This window comes from Crassostrea angulata, chromosome 2, assembly GCF_025612915.1.
Source record: "Crassostrea angulata isolate pt1a10 chromosome 2, ASM2561291v2, whole genome shotgun sequence".
Taxonomy (NCBI): domain Eukaryota; kingdom Metazoa; phylum Mollusca; class Bivalvia; order Ostreida; family Ostreidae; genus Magallana; species Magallana angulata.
This window is the reverse complement of record NC_069112.1, coordinates 26,803,271-26,821,489: the sequence shown is the minus strand read 5'-3', so window position 1 is coordinate 26,821,489 and position 18,219 is coordinate 26,803,271. Positions and strand designations below refer to the sequence as shown.

At 31.6% G+C, this 18,219-nt stretch overlaps 1 pseudogene; it reads right to left on the bottom strand.

Moving 5' to 3' along the window:
- Positions 1-1,338: 1,338 nt before the first annotated feature.
- Positions 1,339-18,219, bottom strand: part of LOC128172904 (uncharacterized) — a 25,934-nt pseudogene continuing 9,053 nt past the window's right edge.

Below are 18,219 nucleotides of genomic sequence, written 5' to 3'. Positions count from 1 at the left end.
TAAACCTCAAGATTTTATATTTGATTACAAGTACCTAGATTCTATGAAATAGACTATAATAAGAGGCACGATTTTTACTGCGAAACAGAAAGGGTCAAATAAAACCACGTGATCTAAAATTTAAATGACAATAACATTCGCTTGGATGTGTAGAAAGGACAATGACTTAACAGATAATACAGTTATCAACAACTAAAAGAAATCGAACTTCCTTGTCAGACCAATATGTAATGCATGTGTCACATAATCAGCATTGCATTTCTCATGAAATCTTACACAATTCTTTATATATAAGATATAAACATATAGATCAAACATTAAATCTCTTGTGCGGCCATTGATTTTTCCAGGGATCAAAATCTAAACAAGTTTAGAGAATTAACAATTTGTCAAATTGTTTAGAAGAAGATATTTAAAGACTTTATTCTATATTTTCCTGTGTAAAAATTGGATCGTTCATTGTGGCTCTACCCGATCACAGGATATCATGAATAACAAACTATAAACTACACTACCTGAGGATGCTTCCACAGCAGTTTCAGTTTTGTGGCCGATTGGTTTCCGAGAAGACTAAAGATTTTATTCTATATATTTCCATGTACAAATTCGACCCCTTCCCCATTATGTCCCAGTCTACAACCAGTCCCAAAGGATCATGATTTGAACAAACTTTAATCTATTCAGCTTTTCTGGTCAAATGGTTTTTTAGGAGAAAGTTTTTAAAGATTTATCTCAATATATTCCAATGTAAAAATTCCACCAACCCCATTGTGGCCCAACCCTACCCCCGGGGATCAGGAGTTGAACAAATTTGAATCCACACTACTTGAGAATGCTTCCAGCTTTTCAGGTCATATGGTTTTTGAGAAGAAGATTTTTGAAAAATATGAACAAATTTTCAATAAATCAGTTCAGGTGATCTAAAAATTAAACTTTAATTTGCATTGCTCTCCACGAATTTACTAAAATGGATTCAAACCCACTATCAAATTATCAAACACATAGAAAAAAAAATTGTTCTTTTTATCTGGACTTTGAAAATGTACCATCAATTAAAAGTATTCAATATGTTATTTTGTGTATTATTTGCAAGCTTACTGTCCATATTTTAACTGAATAGTAAATACACAATTAAAGCTTCAACATTTTGTTAATCTTGATCTTTGTTATGCTATATCTTCCGAATGGCATCACAGTGTATTAACAATTGGTATTTTAATGTTCTATTGAAGGTTTTGATCATTAGGGTACAAAATTATACTAATACAATACAATTGTTATAATAATCCTTATGAAGAAAATTGATGTGTATCGTAAATGTTAAAATCTTAACACAAATTAAAGACAATGTACTGGAACAGACAAATTAAGAGAGCATGTGATACTCTGTTGACTCAAATGATCTTAAAAGCCAAATCAAGTGATGAAAGTGGATTTATTCTTGATACAGATTAATTAATTTACAACACTGCCAATGTCAATTGGAAAATTGAAATATGTCTCAGATAATGTAAATAAGCAATTCATTAAATTTATTCATAAATATTTTTTAAAACACAGCCAATCAAAGGTATATGGTAAATTCTTAATTCAATAACAATGAGATCATGAAAAATTACAAAAAATTAAAACATTAAAATGTTCATCTATTGACCACAACAAACACTAAAATCCAAAAATATTTTATCTAAATTACATCTAGTAATATGCATCGATTTTATAATAAATATGTGTGGATGCAAGCTATTTGACACAATATAAAACAATGCTTAAAAATTTTAACTTAATCCGTAACAATTTACAAATGTAATATTCAGGACCGCCTGAAACTAAAAAAGCTGCCACTTCCAGTCATGGGCAGGGATATATTTAAAAATATACATCAATTTTTATTACCATTTCATTTCCTGCCATTATACAGTCAGTGTAACAATAAAAACATTCATTTCAGCAATGAACAACTGAACAGGCATCTGAGTAAAATACAGCTCTGAAAGAATATCATAAAATGGAATTTCATCCTCGAGCTACTGTTATGCAGATACTATGGAATCATTGGTTCCCAATGTACAATGATGATTCCACAGTAGGCGGTTGTACTGATCACTTGGAAGAAGTTGGGAGGCTAGGATAACACAGAAAGCACTGACTAGTGCGTTATACATCATGTACATTGTCATACTACATATGTATGGATACACCCACTCCAGTGTACAGCTAGCTAAAATGTTTAGCATTTTGTTTCTATACAGCATGACTAAAATTTAATGTCAAACTATCAAGAAAAGAGATTAAAAACATTTTTTCCTTCATTAGAAACATTTTTGGTTTAATAAGTTAAGGCCTATATAATTTTCAAAATGAAAAGTATCCATGTTATGTATTGCAGTAAATCCCTACCAAACAGTCTAGAATTACATAACATTTCACTGACAAAGATATGCATTAAATTATTATAATATTAATATATTTCAAGTTTCATATAGTATGCAGATTGTATGAAAAATATTTCTGATTTTAAATATATTTTCTAAATCATAATACATGCAACATTTTAAAACATTTATACATTTACAGTCAAACTTTGTTATCTAAAACTTGACAGGACTTGGAAAAGCTTCAAGATATCAAAGGATTCAAGATAAAAAGGCATATCAATGGTTATTGCATTCACTTGAATTTAAACTGGGACAGTTTACAATTTTTTTTAAATTTTATGATAATTAAAATGTTAATTGTTCTATTCCAGTTACTATACATTTTTGCAATTTTTTCTAGCTATCAATTTTTCTTCTTTTATAAATGAATTTTCTTAAATTACGAAAAAATTAAGCACATTGCACACTTACATAACAGAAGGTTGTACTGGGTACAAAAGATATCTTTAAACTGTGACTTAGGGATAAATTACATGCCTGCAAAAAACTACTTGCTTAACCAATAGCATGATACTTTGAAAGAATTAAAAACATGGAATGAACAAAACAAGTACATAACCAGCAATACATTATTTACATTTTGTACCATAATTTGCATATACACTACTTCTAAACACAGCACCTTCAAATTATATCCTGCAGATCTGATGTTACCCAAGGATTTAAAGGATTTTCCTCTGTAACATAGCAAGTTTGATGAACGCCTCTATGATAGATTCCCTATCCTGGGTTTTTAAATAGTCATACGGTTTTGAAACCTTCAACGTTGGCCGATCTCCACTTCTGTGCTTCACATTACCTTCTACAATATCATTGTATTGTTCCACACTCATTTCCAGCACAGTAAACGTCACCTACAAAGTGACCAAATATAAAAATCAGCATCATAAAGAACAATGCATGCTAAATTTGCTTTGATAAATCTCAACATATTTAAGAGTAAAATAAAAATCAATAATGATCATCTCAGTAAGTTATTTCTTGAGAAAAACATAGGTAATCACAGATTACAAAGCGCACCAAGACAAGGCATCACCTTTATGAGGCATCACCTTTATGAAACCACCTTTATCATATTATATGAAAATCACACTTTGTGATCTTGGATATTCATGGATACAGTTTTGACACAATATCGTATATCATCGTTTATCAATACAATAATATAAAATATGATATTGCATCATATGATACAATAAAATACTAGTAATTAATAATATAAATACAATATTGCATCCTATCATATCAACAATATGTATCATATAAATTAATACAATAAAATACCGCAATAATAAATGATGCAATATGATATTGTAACATGATATGACATTGTATCATGTTATACATTATTGTATTTGATCACATAATACAATATCATAATATATTATAAATGATACGATGTAGTATTATACAATATCATATCACATAATAGATCACAATATTGTAACATCACATTTGATATGATATTGTATAATATAGTATGATATTCTATTGTATGATACTGTATCATATTTGATACATAATATGATATGTATCATGTGATACAATATCATGTAATATAGTAAAATATTAAACAAATATTGACTGGGGTTGAGGGCAATATTGATTATATTAGCCCCAGAGGGACGAAATATTGCCTGACGCAAAGCAGAGGGCAATATATTTGTCCCAAGGGGGACACACCATCCATTCAAGTTTGGTGAAGTTAGGACCAGTAATAACTAAGATATATTTTTTAGCATCCTTGATATTGAAGATCAAGCTCTGCATCTTAAGCTACATCTGCGATTCATTCATATTATAGTTTAAGGTGGAATAACACACCTGGACAAAGTCACACAAATTAACAGTAAATTATTTGATTATAAAAGATAGAATGATAAAGAAACTTTAAATATGTCAAATCATCAAAAAATTTGCAGTTTGGGGATAAAAAATGAATATCTAAAAAATTCAATTCAGTAAGTAAAAACAAAAGCCCTGCGGGATTCGAACTCACAAGCTCAACATGTTATCCACTCAGCTATGGAGCAAGTTACATATTTTCGTCAATAAAATCATTTAAAGAAAAGAAATATGGTTTGTTTACATAGGTTCAATATACCAGTAAAAAATCTTTATAAACCAGATTTGTCTATCTTTTTATTTATTTCAAGCAGTATTACACAATTCCTAATGTTTAACACATTCATTTTAGGTTTTAAAGTGGAATTTTCACTTTAACATTTAAAATGTAAACAAATGCTTTGTTTACATAGCAAAGAATTTCAAGCTCTGTATCTTGCTTATAATTCAATGAATTACACTCAACTTTCGGTTGCTTATTAAGAATGCCTTCCTAAAGCATTGTAAATATTAAACTTGGAAAAACAATTTTTGACCAAAATCATGACCATGCCCCTTGAAGCATGTGATCTGTTCCTAAAAACATAACCTTATCCAGCATCCGAAACCTATGGCTCAGATTCAGCACTCAAGCCTGTCAGGTGAATCAGTATCATATAAGACTCACCATCCATGCAAGTTTGGTGAAGTTAGGACAAGTAATAATTAAGATATCATCATCAGAGGGCACCTGTTTCAAAAACTTTAACCAGCTCTTAAAACTTAAACTTCATCCAGCATCCCAAACCTTTGGCTCAGATTCAGCATTCAAGCCGTTCAGGTGTATCAGTATTATAAGACGCACCATCTGTACAAGTTTGATAAAGTTAGGACCAAAAGTAACTAAGATAATTTATAATCATCAAAGGGCACCTGCTCCAAAAACTTTAATCAGCTCTTAAAACCTTAACCTCCTCCCACATCTAAAATTTAGGACCCAGATTCGGCATCCAAGCCTGTCTGGTGCATCAGTATCCTAAGACGCACCATACATGCAAGTTTGGTGAAGTTAGGACCAGCAGTAACTTAGATATTGCTATCAAAGGGCACCTGCAACAAAAACTTTAACTTGCAACAAAAACCTTAACCTCCTCCAGCATCTGAAATTTAGGACTCAGATGCAGCATCCCAGTATATATCAAATTATAGAATAAATTAGCGGCTTTCTTTGATTTTTTTTTTTTACCTTGTATTCATTTGATTTAATTCAAAGGTGCACAGTCACAACTTTAACTGTACATTTCCAAATCTTATTGTTTTCATTTTCAATGCTTATTATGCAAGTTTCTTTGGTAATATCACTGGTCATCCAAAATGTTAGTTGTGAAGCTGTAAGGAAGTGTCACATTCAAATTTGTTTAAAATAGTACCCTCTATTCAGCTAGCATTCAATGTGTAAAAACCGGGGTAGGTAATCAGATTACAAATCTCACCGAGACGAGGCATCACCTTTATGAGACCACCTTTATCATTTTATATGAAAATCATAGTTAATGATCTTCAATATTCATGGATACTGTTTTGACAAAATATTGTATATCATATATTATTTATCTTCCATTTAAAGAGGGCTTTGCCCTTCATTTAAGCCATTTAAAATTTAAGAATGCTTTGTACCAAGTCTGGTTTAATTTGGCCTAGTGGTTCTAGAGAAGAAACAAAAAATGTGAGAAGTTTACAGCAAACTGACGGATGACGAACAACAGGTGATAAGAAAAGCTCACTTGAACCTTTGGCTAAGATGACCTAATGATGCCTGGAAACCAAAAGATCTATAAGTATCAGCACCAATCATGATGGAAAATGTAAATTGAAATATTTTGTATAAAAAACGACTGCAATGTAGTGTTGATATCGAGAAAAGTACCAGCTCTACATTTGCAGACAAACGAGTGTCTTATGCTCCATGCTTTAGTATGACGCCGGTGAAACACTGATATTCGAATCACCAGCACCAAATCATAGGTGATCATTTAAAAATACAACACCAAGAAACTTATTTTTTAACAAGAGGCACAAGGGCTACAACACTCACCTGAGCAACAATAGCATTAACTCTGATTAAATTTACTTTATGGTTTCAAATACAAAATTTATGGACAATTTAGAAGATTTAGTAGATCTTATTCAAACATGTTAAAAAAGATTTTAAATTTTTTTTCACTCATTCTAAAGTTATACATTAAGCCTCTCTTGTGATTCAGTTTTTGAAAAAAAAGCCAGTGGTTCTGGAGAAGAAGTCGAAAATGTAAAAAGTTTAAAGATAGACAGAATGATGAACCATAAACAGAAAGTGATCAGAAAAGCTCATGTGCTTATGAGCTAAAAATAAATTAATATGAATGATGAAGTCTAGTGACCTAAAATTAAAGGAAATTAATCAGACCTGTGTTTCTTGCACAACTAATCCAAATATTTTTCCTTTCTTTATTGTGTCTGAAAAATGGAAAAGAAGTTCTCCTCCATGCTGGCCAATGATTTTATCATCAAGATGCAGAACAGTTTTGCCGTGTGCAGCCTCTGTATTAGTTGTTGACGAAATTTGCTCCGCTGAGTCTTCAAAATTGATTTTTATTTTTGTACGGGTTCTGCTGCTCAGTGGTGAATAACTTTGGTTTAGTTTTGGACTGTCTCTTTTGACCTTAAAAAAAAAATAGTAATTAGAAATGGCACATTGCTAACTTTATTCAAGCAGAAAGATGATAACTGGTTACAAAATAACTAATTATTAACTAGTTGAAAAAACAATCAAAAAATTGAAAGTGTTGTTTAATTAGTATTGTATAATGTAAGTCTATATAGTTTGAAAATGCATATGTGAATTGGTTTCACAAAATTACTTACTACAACATCAAAGAAAATTAGGATTTCCAACAATTTTATGTATGCAATTTCTCAAAAACTACAAGACCGATTTACATGAAAGAAGATGGGTGGATAAGGCATGTAAAATGCCCATACACGGTCGGACAAACTACTGAAAAATCAAAATATCAATAAATCTGATATTTTTAAAAAAATCAGTAAAAACAATATTTTTAACCTATAAAAATTTTCAATACTTGGAATATGTCGATTCAATAAGGTGGATACGTATCAAAACCTGCAAATACTGTCATTCTTTAAAACTTCCAAGCATTTTTTTTTATAGAGTGGGTCTGTGCTCCATATTTTTTTCAAAGTCTATATAAGGTCTATTGAAAAACAAATCGATTTAAATCAACAAAAATGTGGAGAGATGACCCACTATACAATAAAAATATCATTCTGTATCCCAACAACTGAACGTTTTGAAAAAAGTCCGTAAATTCGTGGTCAAAGTCAAACATAATATTTAAACAGCCCACTTTGTTGTGTCTGAAATGGCTCAGTGGTTAAAGTACCTGATATAATCTAACTTTATATATCTAGGGTTTTTATGTTATGGGTTCGATACCGCAAACATTTCTGGCAATATTTTTTTCTCTTATCTTTTATTAAATATATTAAACATAGGTAATCACAGATTACAAAGCTCACCGAGACGAGACATCACCCTTATGAGACTTTACCTTTACGAGACCACCTTTATCATATTAAATGAAAATCATACTTTATGATCTTGGATTCTGTTTTGACACAATATCGTATATCATCTGTTAAAAAATTGTATGATAATCATATGTCAATACAATAATATACAATTAAATATTGCATCCTATCATATTTACAACATATATCATATAATACAATAAAATACTATAATAAACAATGATGAAATATGATATTGTAAAGTATGATATGACATTGTATTGTGTTATACGTTATTGTATTTGATCAAATAATACAATATCATAATATATTAAACAATATAGTATTATATTACAATATCATATTACATAATACATCATAACATTGAAACATATGATATTATATTGTATAATATAGAATGATATTGTATGATACTGTATCATTTTTGATACATAATATGATATTGTATCATATGATACAATATAATTTGATACAACATTGTATCATATCAAATGATTCAATATTATGTGATAAAGAAAAATATTATATAATACAATATTATATTATACATATTGTATCATATGATACAATAACATATTTTACAATATCATACAATACAATTTCATGTGATGTGATAATACATCATATTTTAAACCAATATCATATTATACAATATCGTATGATACGATATTATATAATATTACAGTATCATATTAATATACAATTTTATGTGATATAATTCTATATTACAGAAACTAATATCATATTATACAATATCGTATGATACAATATAGAATATACAATATTGTATCATAGGATACAATATTATATTTTGCAATATCTTATGTAATGGTATCATGTGATAAAATAATAAATCAATAATACAATACAATATTATACAACATTGTATCATAATATACAATACAGTTACTATACATAACGATATCATGATACAATATCATAACATAAAATATAAAAAAAATTGATACAATATCATATCGTATCAAATAACTTTTTAAAATATTACATATGATATTATATTGTATCATATTAAACAATATTGTTTCATACTATACAATACTATATCATAGGAATCTTGTTATATCATTTATCAACAAACACATGTATCTTTCGAGCAGGTTTGAGTGAGGTAGGAAATTTCTTTAGCATCCTTGATAATGGAGATCAGGCTCTGCATCTGAAGCAACCTCTGTGTTTCATTTATACTATAGTTAAATCAACTATGCAAGCTATCATCTATAAAACATGTGACCTGTTCCAAAAAAACTAAACCTCATCCACCATCCGAAACCTATGGCTCAGATTCAGCATTCAAGCCTGTCTGGTGCATCAGTATACATAAGACGCATCTCCATGCAAGTTTGGTGAAGTTCAGACCAGTAATAACTAAGATATTATCATCAGAGGGCACTAGCAATTAAAACCTCTACCTGCCCCAGCATCCGCAACTTATTGTTCAGATTCAACATCCATGCCTGTCAGGTGCATCTGTATCATAAGACACACCATCCATTCAAGTTTGGTGAAGTTAGGACCTGTAATAACTAAGATATATTTTTTAGCATCCTTGATAATGGAGAATCTGAAGCTTCCTCTGTGATTCATTCATACTACAGTTTAATCAACTATGCAAGTTTGAAATAGTACTATTATCTTTTTAACATGTGACTTGTTCCAAAAAACTTAATCTCCTCCAGCATCCGAAACCTATGGCTCAGATTCAGCATTCAAGCCTGTCTGGTGCATCAGTATCATAAGACACCATCCATGGAAGTCTGGTGAAGTTAGGACAAGTAGTAACTAAGATATAATCATCAGAGGGCACCTGCAACAAAAACGTTAACCAGCTCTAAAAACCTTAACCTCCTTCAGCATCTGAAACCTATGGCTCAGATTCAGCACTCAAGCCTGTCTGGTGCATCAGTATCATAAGACACACCATTCATGCAAGTTTGGTGAAGTATGGACCTGCAGTAACTTAGATATTGCTATCAAAGGGCACCTGCAACAAAAACTTGAACCTGGTCCAACAACCTTAACCTCCTCCAGCATCTGAAATTTAGGACTCAGATTCAGCATACAAGTCTTTCAAGTCCATAAGTAGGTCCAGATGCATCATCCATGCAAGTTTGGTGAAGATAGGACAAGTAATAGCTTAGATACAGGACCTGCAACAAAAACTTTAATCAGGTCCAGTCGCCGAGGGTATAGCATAAGCTCCCTCTGATTTCGTCTCGGTGAGCTAAAAAATGAATTCTTTCTTTGTCTGTTGTTGACTATAAATAGAACCTTTTGGAAAATTTTAAATCTTCATTACTGATCTTGTATCACACAATTTGATTATACTTATTTCTCTCATTATTACACACATGTTCCAAGATTTAAAAATAAAAACTTTTTTCCTACCTACTTACCAAAAATTTTCTTTTTTGGCCATGGCAAAATGTTTTGGATTTCAAATACATAAAGATAAAAATCATTCACTGCAACAACTGACGGATGCTGAGTTCCTTGTTTGACTTCTTGAAATGGAGAAAACATTTTGTAAGGGAAAATAATATCAGCTGCACCACTTATCTCTAGTTTCATAATCCTTTTTGTTTCTATTTCCAGACATGGTACACTACTGAAATTTAAACCAAACAGTAAATCAAAAAGGTGCAATGCATAATATTTTGTTTTAAATCATTTCTTAAAGGAACGTCCTGTGTGAGATCAGTTCATCCAGTGTGAGGTTATTTTGTCCTACACTGTGTTCTACCATGCCGCTATGAAACATAAATTGACAATCATTTGAAAAACTTTGCACCAGTCATTATTACTATTATTGTTTTTCTATCTAGACGCAAACTTCGAGCTTCATATCGTGCTCATTTCTGAATGGTTTTTGCTCAAATTTTCAGGGCTAATAGACTTTATAAACACTACCATAATCAATTAAAATTTTTTAGAATTCCTCTTCCGTTAACGAGTTATTCCCCTTTGAAATTTTTTTTAAGGCCTTTGGTTTCCAGAAAAAACCTCCAAGGCTATGATAGCAGGGAATGAGAATCCAATGAATTTGAATAACAGAGACATTGTAGTGCGTGCACATCCGTTTTTGTTTTTGGATTACGTTTTTTATTTAGAAAAAGGTAGGGGGTAAAAAAAAAATCAAAGGCCTGAAGGCCTGAGTGGCGCATTGCATTGAAGGTAGCTAAAAACATCACTACAAGTTGTTAAATATCGCCATTCTACATGGGGAAGGTGGCGCGCTTTTCCTCATTCAGTTGGACATCGTCTTATTCCTTTTATCAATGATAAAATACGAAATCTGTTCCTAGCTGTAGGAAGACAGCAACTTACTCTTATTTTAATATAAATATTTTATATACGAAATTATTTACATTTTTTTACCTCCGATATTCGAACAATTAACGTCACCACTTTTAAATTGAAGTACGAACTGTTGTTATGCAAATTATCTCATCGGTTGACTGGTCCTCTGACCCTATCATAAGTACATCGCATTGCAGGCATTGCCAGTCTATCTCATCTGCGTATTAATCTTTGTTTTGTTCTTTCATTGATGTTGATGTTTATTCAATGTGTAAAGGAGATATCTGTTGTAATGATTTGTTGATATTTTTAAAACGAATACTGAATATATGTTCCTGGTTGAAAATAGGTAACAATCAGAACGGCACTATATATTTATTGGTGCATCGATACTTGAGTTTTATGACGCCGCTTGTATATAAGCTGAGAGAAGTGAGCTGACAGCAATGAGGCTACATAGCATATAGCGATGCGCCTCAAAAATGATTCCAAAAAGTGCTCAATAACTCAAAAACGGTTAGGATTTCTATATGGCTGTCGCTAGAAAAGTTGTTTATTGGGATCTCATAAAGATCGTTACAATGTAATTTTGTTCGTGATTTGTGTAGTATGAGTGTGAAAAGCTTTACATGTTAACATGTACCTGTTTTCATTTGGCAAGTTAACAAAGTCTTTGTGCATACAACAAGCATAAAGTTACCACAGAAAGTATGCTGGTTTATACAGGAGGCTTTAATTCATAAGAAAATTTCGAATTTTTTTATTTTAAAATACATGTTGTTTTTTTGGAGTTTTACTGTTTAAGTCATTCTTTTTAGTTCTTATAGTGCACAATCCTAAAAATGAGATTCTGAAAACAAAATTCTAGTAAAACACAAAATACAGATTTTAAAAAAAATCTATGTATGGCCCCATAAAATTAATTTTTAGATTCTCATCCCCGCACGCTCCTCTGAAAATGGGCCGCCCCGATGCATATTTTGAAGAAAAAAAATTGTGTAGAAAAAAAATTTCCAAACCCTAAACAGCAATTAGTTAAATTCTTTTTTTTATATAAATGTCACCTTCCTCTTCATAGCATAGTGAGTGGAACACACATGTATTTATGTCATTATGTGTCTTGTAAGCCTGCGTGTCTAAAATTGAAAAGTGCGCACCCGAGCTCATAAGTTGAGATCGACTATAGAAGGGTAAAAGAGATCTTAGGAAGGGTGGTAGACTCGTATCATTTTGATGTATTAATATTTGAATAAACAATACCTAAAGAAAAGCATATAATTTCAATAGATGTTATAGAATACAGCTTACTCCACTTATATTGAACTCGCTTATTTTGAAATTCCGCTTATTTTGAAATAGAAATAAATCCCCAGTTTTTGCCTCTCATATTCTTTGCATTGATTTAACGGATATAATGAAATCGGCTATTTTGAAATATTGCTTATATTGAAGCCACTGATTGGTCCCCAAAGGTGATAATTAGTTGTTTATACAACGGATATATTGAAGTTCTCCCTGGTGGTTGTCGTCACGGTTGGAGACAGTAATTATGCCAGACTGACCGGTTGATATACAAAGGTGTGAATTGATAAGTTCTCTTCAGGTGTGTTTTTATACTTCTATTAAAAAGTAAAATTTATTCACTGTTTAATTTTTTATTTTTACGAATACGGATGCATTGAGGCTAGACGTAACATGGCAACCCCACGGAAAAGAAATACCTTATCTCCGGACGCTAAATACAAACTAATAATGGCTATTGATGAAAGGACAAAGCCTAAATTCGAAATAGCTAAGGGTTTTGAGATTATCGCGGGTACACGTACGACGATACACAAGCAGCGTTCAGCAATATTTGAAGCGTTTGAGTCTGGTGATTTTTCTCTAACGTTTTTCTAAATCGAAAAGGAATGCGATCCGATATTATGATGAGGTTTTAGACAGTAACAAAATGAAACTTACAAAACTTTCGGATATAATTTTAATCAAACTTTCAAGGACTAATGTTCCATGTAGTCCGTTTATTGTAATAGATAAATGATGACCAAACAATTTGTTCGGGTTTGGTTTTCTATGCTTACATCGGGATTGAACTTTCAAAAATGACGGCTTCACGTCAGTCAATTTCGCTTATATTGAACTACGGATATATTGAAATAATTTGCATGGTCCCCTGAATTTCAATATATCCGGAGTAGGCTGTATTACTTTCAACTAGTTGGACCTGAAAATCAAAAGCTGAATTTCATTCATAGCCATTTGTATTGCTTTTTCGTTTTCTCACTTTTTAAGGTTCCTCGACACACCAAAATTTTATTTTATGGATCGATAGAGAATCTTTTTTGAAACATGATTCCACAAAACAGAGATCAATATCGGCTTTCAGTTATTTTTTATTTTAACTTTTTTGTATTTTTTCAGTGAAATAGGAAAAACTGTTTTGCAGACAAACAGAATATATTAGAGCTTAAAACTTGTTGTCAATTAATGTGTACTATAATTATAAATAAATTCATGCCAAAGATCGTTTGGTCAAGTGTTTAATTTTTTAATCAAAAAAATATTTCTGAAAATCAAAATTGTAATTCTTTAATATCTTTTTAATCTATGGATAAAATTTTAAAAATAACAAATAGTCACATAAACTATTTACTAAACAATGATATTTTACAAAGAAATTGAAATGAAAACGCGAAATTTTGGAAAAATTGCTTTTTATCAATTTTGAACCGATCCCGATTGAAAAAAAAGTGATCCCGATCAGAATTATTTTAAAATTGAAATTTTACAAATAAACTGCAGTTTTTTTCTAAGTAACTGATATAAATTAAAAAGTTAGTAAATGACGAAACCATTTTACAGCTAAACAACCTGAAATTTTTGCAAAATTCTGATTCATTCTAACTTTATGTGATTTCGTTTGGGATCAGTTTAATTACAATCGGGATCGCTTCGATTTTAAAATTTTCCATTTATACTTTATTTTCACTATTTGGTTTCAATTTCTTGTTGATATATGATTGTACAGCAATTGTTAAATGCGAGTAACAGTTTATCTGCAGTTTTTATCCATATATTTAAAAAATATCTACAATCCTTTTTTCTCATTTTCATAAATATTTTTTTTACAAAAATATTTCAAAGTTTATCTGGCCGTTTTTGATATGTATTTATAGATAATTGTATTCTGCATTAATTGATAACAAATTTTTAGCTCTTGTATATCTTGTTCGCAGCTAAAACGATGTTTCCGGTTTCTATAAAAAAAATACAACAAAATTCATATAAAATAATCAGAGGCCGATATAGGTGTCATTTTTTAATAATCATTTCTCAAAGAGAATTCTTCATCGATCCATCAAATAATGCATTGGTGTGTCGAGCCACCTTAAGATTTGGAAATCTCAAAAATTTTTAAGTCGTACGTGAAAAAGATCATCAGGAAATTATCTCCCTTGCGCCGAACAGTATTTCAACCAATGAAATAAATGTAAATTTTCACATCATGTATTTTCTACCAATCACAAAGGAGAGGAAGTGGGGTGCGTCTTTTAACCCCAAGGAACCCCAAGGAAACCCCAAGGAACCTCAAGGATACCCCAAAGAACCCCAATGACAAAATTTAATAAATTTTAATACCCAAGGGGTCTTATTGGACTTCAAGGGTCATCTCTTAGTACCCCAAGGGTACCCCAAGAAACCCCAAGGATACCCGTAAGAACCCCATGGAACCCAAATGATAAAGTTATTAACCAGTGATACCACAGGGGTCTCATTCGAATCAAAGGCTCACCCCAAGGTACCCCAGTGATAGAAATTAATTACTATTTATACCCATGGGGTCTCATTTGAATCCAAGGGTCACCTCGTAGTACCCCAATGATACCCCAAGGAACCCCAAGTATACTCATAAGAACCCCAAGTAACCCCAATAATAGAAATTAATAACTAGTGATACCCCAGGAGTCTCATTATACCCCTATACCCCCACAAATGAACTTCACTTTGGATGAATTTAACAATTAGTGTTGTCAAATCGGTTGAAAATCATAATCGAGTACCGTTAATCGGCAGAATTTGTTGTCTCTTACCAACTGATGATCAGCCAATATTGAATCAGCAACAAATTATATCAAATTCATGAAAATAGGGCACTAAATTTTATGTCACCACAAGGAAGTCTGCAATTCTTCCGGTGAACCATTCATATGAACACTTAATATGACAATGTTTCTTCGGTGAAACTTTCAAATGAAGTGGGGAAAGATATTGTTCATGCAGTTACAAAGACCAAAACTTGTTTTACTACATGTATTGACATAGGGGGTGTTACCCTTATTGGAGTACTTTTGAGAAAAGACAAGAAGTGATCATGGAAGTGTGGAGTGGGGCTATCTCCCCTTCATGGGTACAACACAATGGATTGACCCATTAGGCGTGCAGAATGTTCACCTGAGAGGCACCAAAATACCTGTTAATTGCAGGTAGACACACGTTGTATATTGGTGGTAGCTCTTGGACAGGGACTAAAGGGCCAACATAACCCTTTACATGTATACACAATGGTATCAGGAGAAAACGTACCCAAGAGAAAACGTACCCAGGAGAAAACGTACCCAATCTCTAGATAATCTCTAAATAATTTTCAAATGCTACTTTAATGCATATTTCAATGCATAGATGTATAGAAATATATTCATTTTATGAATGATTTCTAATTATCCATTTATCGGTAGCCTTATACCGATTTGAGTTTCTCTATGCGAGATCCCCTGATTTTAATTATAGTGATAATAAATTAAATACCTGAGGAGTTATTATTATGTAATATTATGTACTGCCTCCCCGCGCAGGAGGTAGAAATACTCACTCTCCACACATTATACATGTCACTGGCGTCGGAAGCAAATTGACTGTTGAATGTTATATCTCGTAGTAGTTTCCATATATATATGAATCATGTTTTATATATAATTTTCAAAAAAATGTTTTAAAAAACGCGATATCGACTTCTTGAGATACTCATCATTTAGTTCTCCAAATGAGATTGCAATAAAAACTAATTATTTAACAGTTTCGTTTATGGTGGATTAATTGTCGACTGATTAAAGTAGATCCAGTGTTCTGTGACGTCACACTTTTTTGTAAAACTTTGAATTCTTTAAAAATTGTGCAAGATAGTTTTATCTATTTTATGTGAATATAATCACATGGATGTAATTAGAAATATTGGTAGGTTCAAGATATTTTCGCACTTAATTTTATACTAAATTTCCAAATTTTTATATATTTTATCTATGCAAAGGGGAAATAACTCTTTTTCTGACTTTTCTTTCAGTTGTATGTCTAAATGCTATAGTTTTTCTTATTCCAACGATTAATTTTAAAATATTTTTGTAATTTTAGTTTTCTGATAAAGTTGACATTAAAATTAAACAAGAAAAACAAATTTCTGCCTACAAGATTTTACTTTTAACAGAAAAAAATACAATTTTCTAATGCGAAAATATGCTTTAGTTTATGTTTATATGGCATCTCAAAAAGTGTGATGACATGTATATTTTTTCTAACAATTGATGACATTTAAGTCTATTAAGTCGAAATCAGTTCGGTTTTTAAACTTTCCTCAGAGAATTTTACGAGTATGGAGCTACCTTAAACTGCTCAGGCCACGTTCGTGTATGTTACAAATTATTGTCTTAATAATTTAAGTACGTGACCATGGTGACTATGCATTTACAAGAGGCCCATGGGCCACATCGCTCACCTGAACAGCAGTTCCTTGTAACATTACATTTCGTAGCATAATTATGCTTTTTCTATTTTAAACATTGAACCCCTTTCTGGGGACCCAGTTATGGTCCGAGGTTTATGGTTGGCTTGAACAACATAAATAGTAACATAGGAATGAAAATGTGAAGCACTGCGGTGGGACCGCTCGTACACAACCTGAAAAACTGAACATAGCAGAGTTCCACTTCAAGAGGAATAACTCTCAGACTGTACAGAACACAAGAAAGATAACTCTTGGTTCCACTACATTAGAGTTTACACAATTTGAGGATCCTTGCATAGTAATCTCACAAACTGTAGCATTATAGTTCTCGAGAAAAACTTTTTAAAAACATTTTCAATATATCTTTCTATGTTAAACTTTGAACCCCTCTTGGGGCCACAGTATTAGTCCAGTGCTAAAGTTTTAATTATTTGGAATCTACATTATTTAAGGATGCTTGCCTAGTTATCTCACAAGCTGAAGCATTATAGTTCCCTAGAGAAAGATTTTTCAACATTTTCCCTCTATATTTCTATGCTAAACTTTGAACACCTCTTGGGGCCCCAGTATTAGATTGAGATCACGGCTTTTATAATTTCGAATCTACACTATTTGAGGGTGCTGACGTAGTTATCTGACAAATTGATGCATTGTAGTTCTCGAAATGAAGATTTTTAAACATTTTCCATATATACCGGTACTTCTACATTTAACTTTAAACCCATCTTGGGTCTCTAGTATTAGTCCAGGGGTCACTATTTTAAAACTGTCGAACCTTCATTATCCAAGGTTGTATGCATGATAGTAATCTCACAAACTGAAGCATTGTAGTTCTCGAGAAGAAGATTTTTTAACATGTTACCTTTATATTTCTTTAATAAATTTTGACCCCATCTTGGGGCCCCAGTATTGGTCCGGGGGTCACGATTTTACCAATTAGGAATCTACATAAGCGAAGGATGCATGCATAGAAATTCCACAAACTAAAACATTGTAGTTCTTGAGAAGAACATTTTTAAACTTTTCCTTTATGTTTTTTAAAATGTTTAAATTTTGAACCCCTCTTGGTGCCCATCAATTGTCCGGGAGTTACAATTTTTTGAATCTACATTATTTAAGGATGTACATGTATGCATAGTAATATCCCAAACAGTTGCACTATAGTTCTTGAGAAGAAGATTTTAAAACATTTTCCTACATATGTTAAAATCTAAACCCCTACTGGGGCCCCACTTTTTGTTCGGGGGTCACGATTTTTACAATCTTCACTAT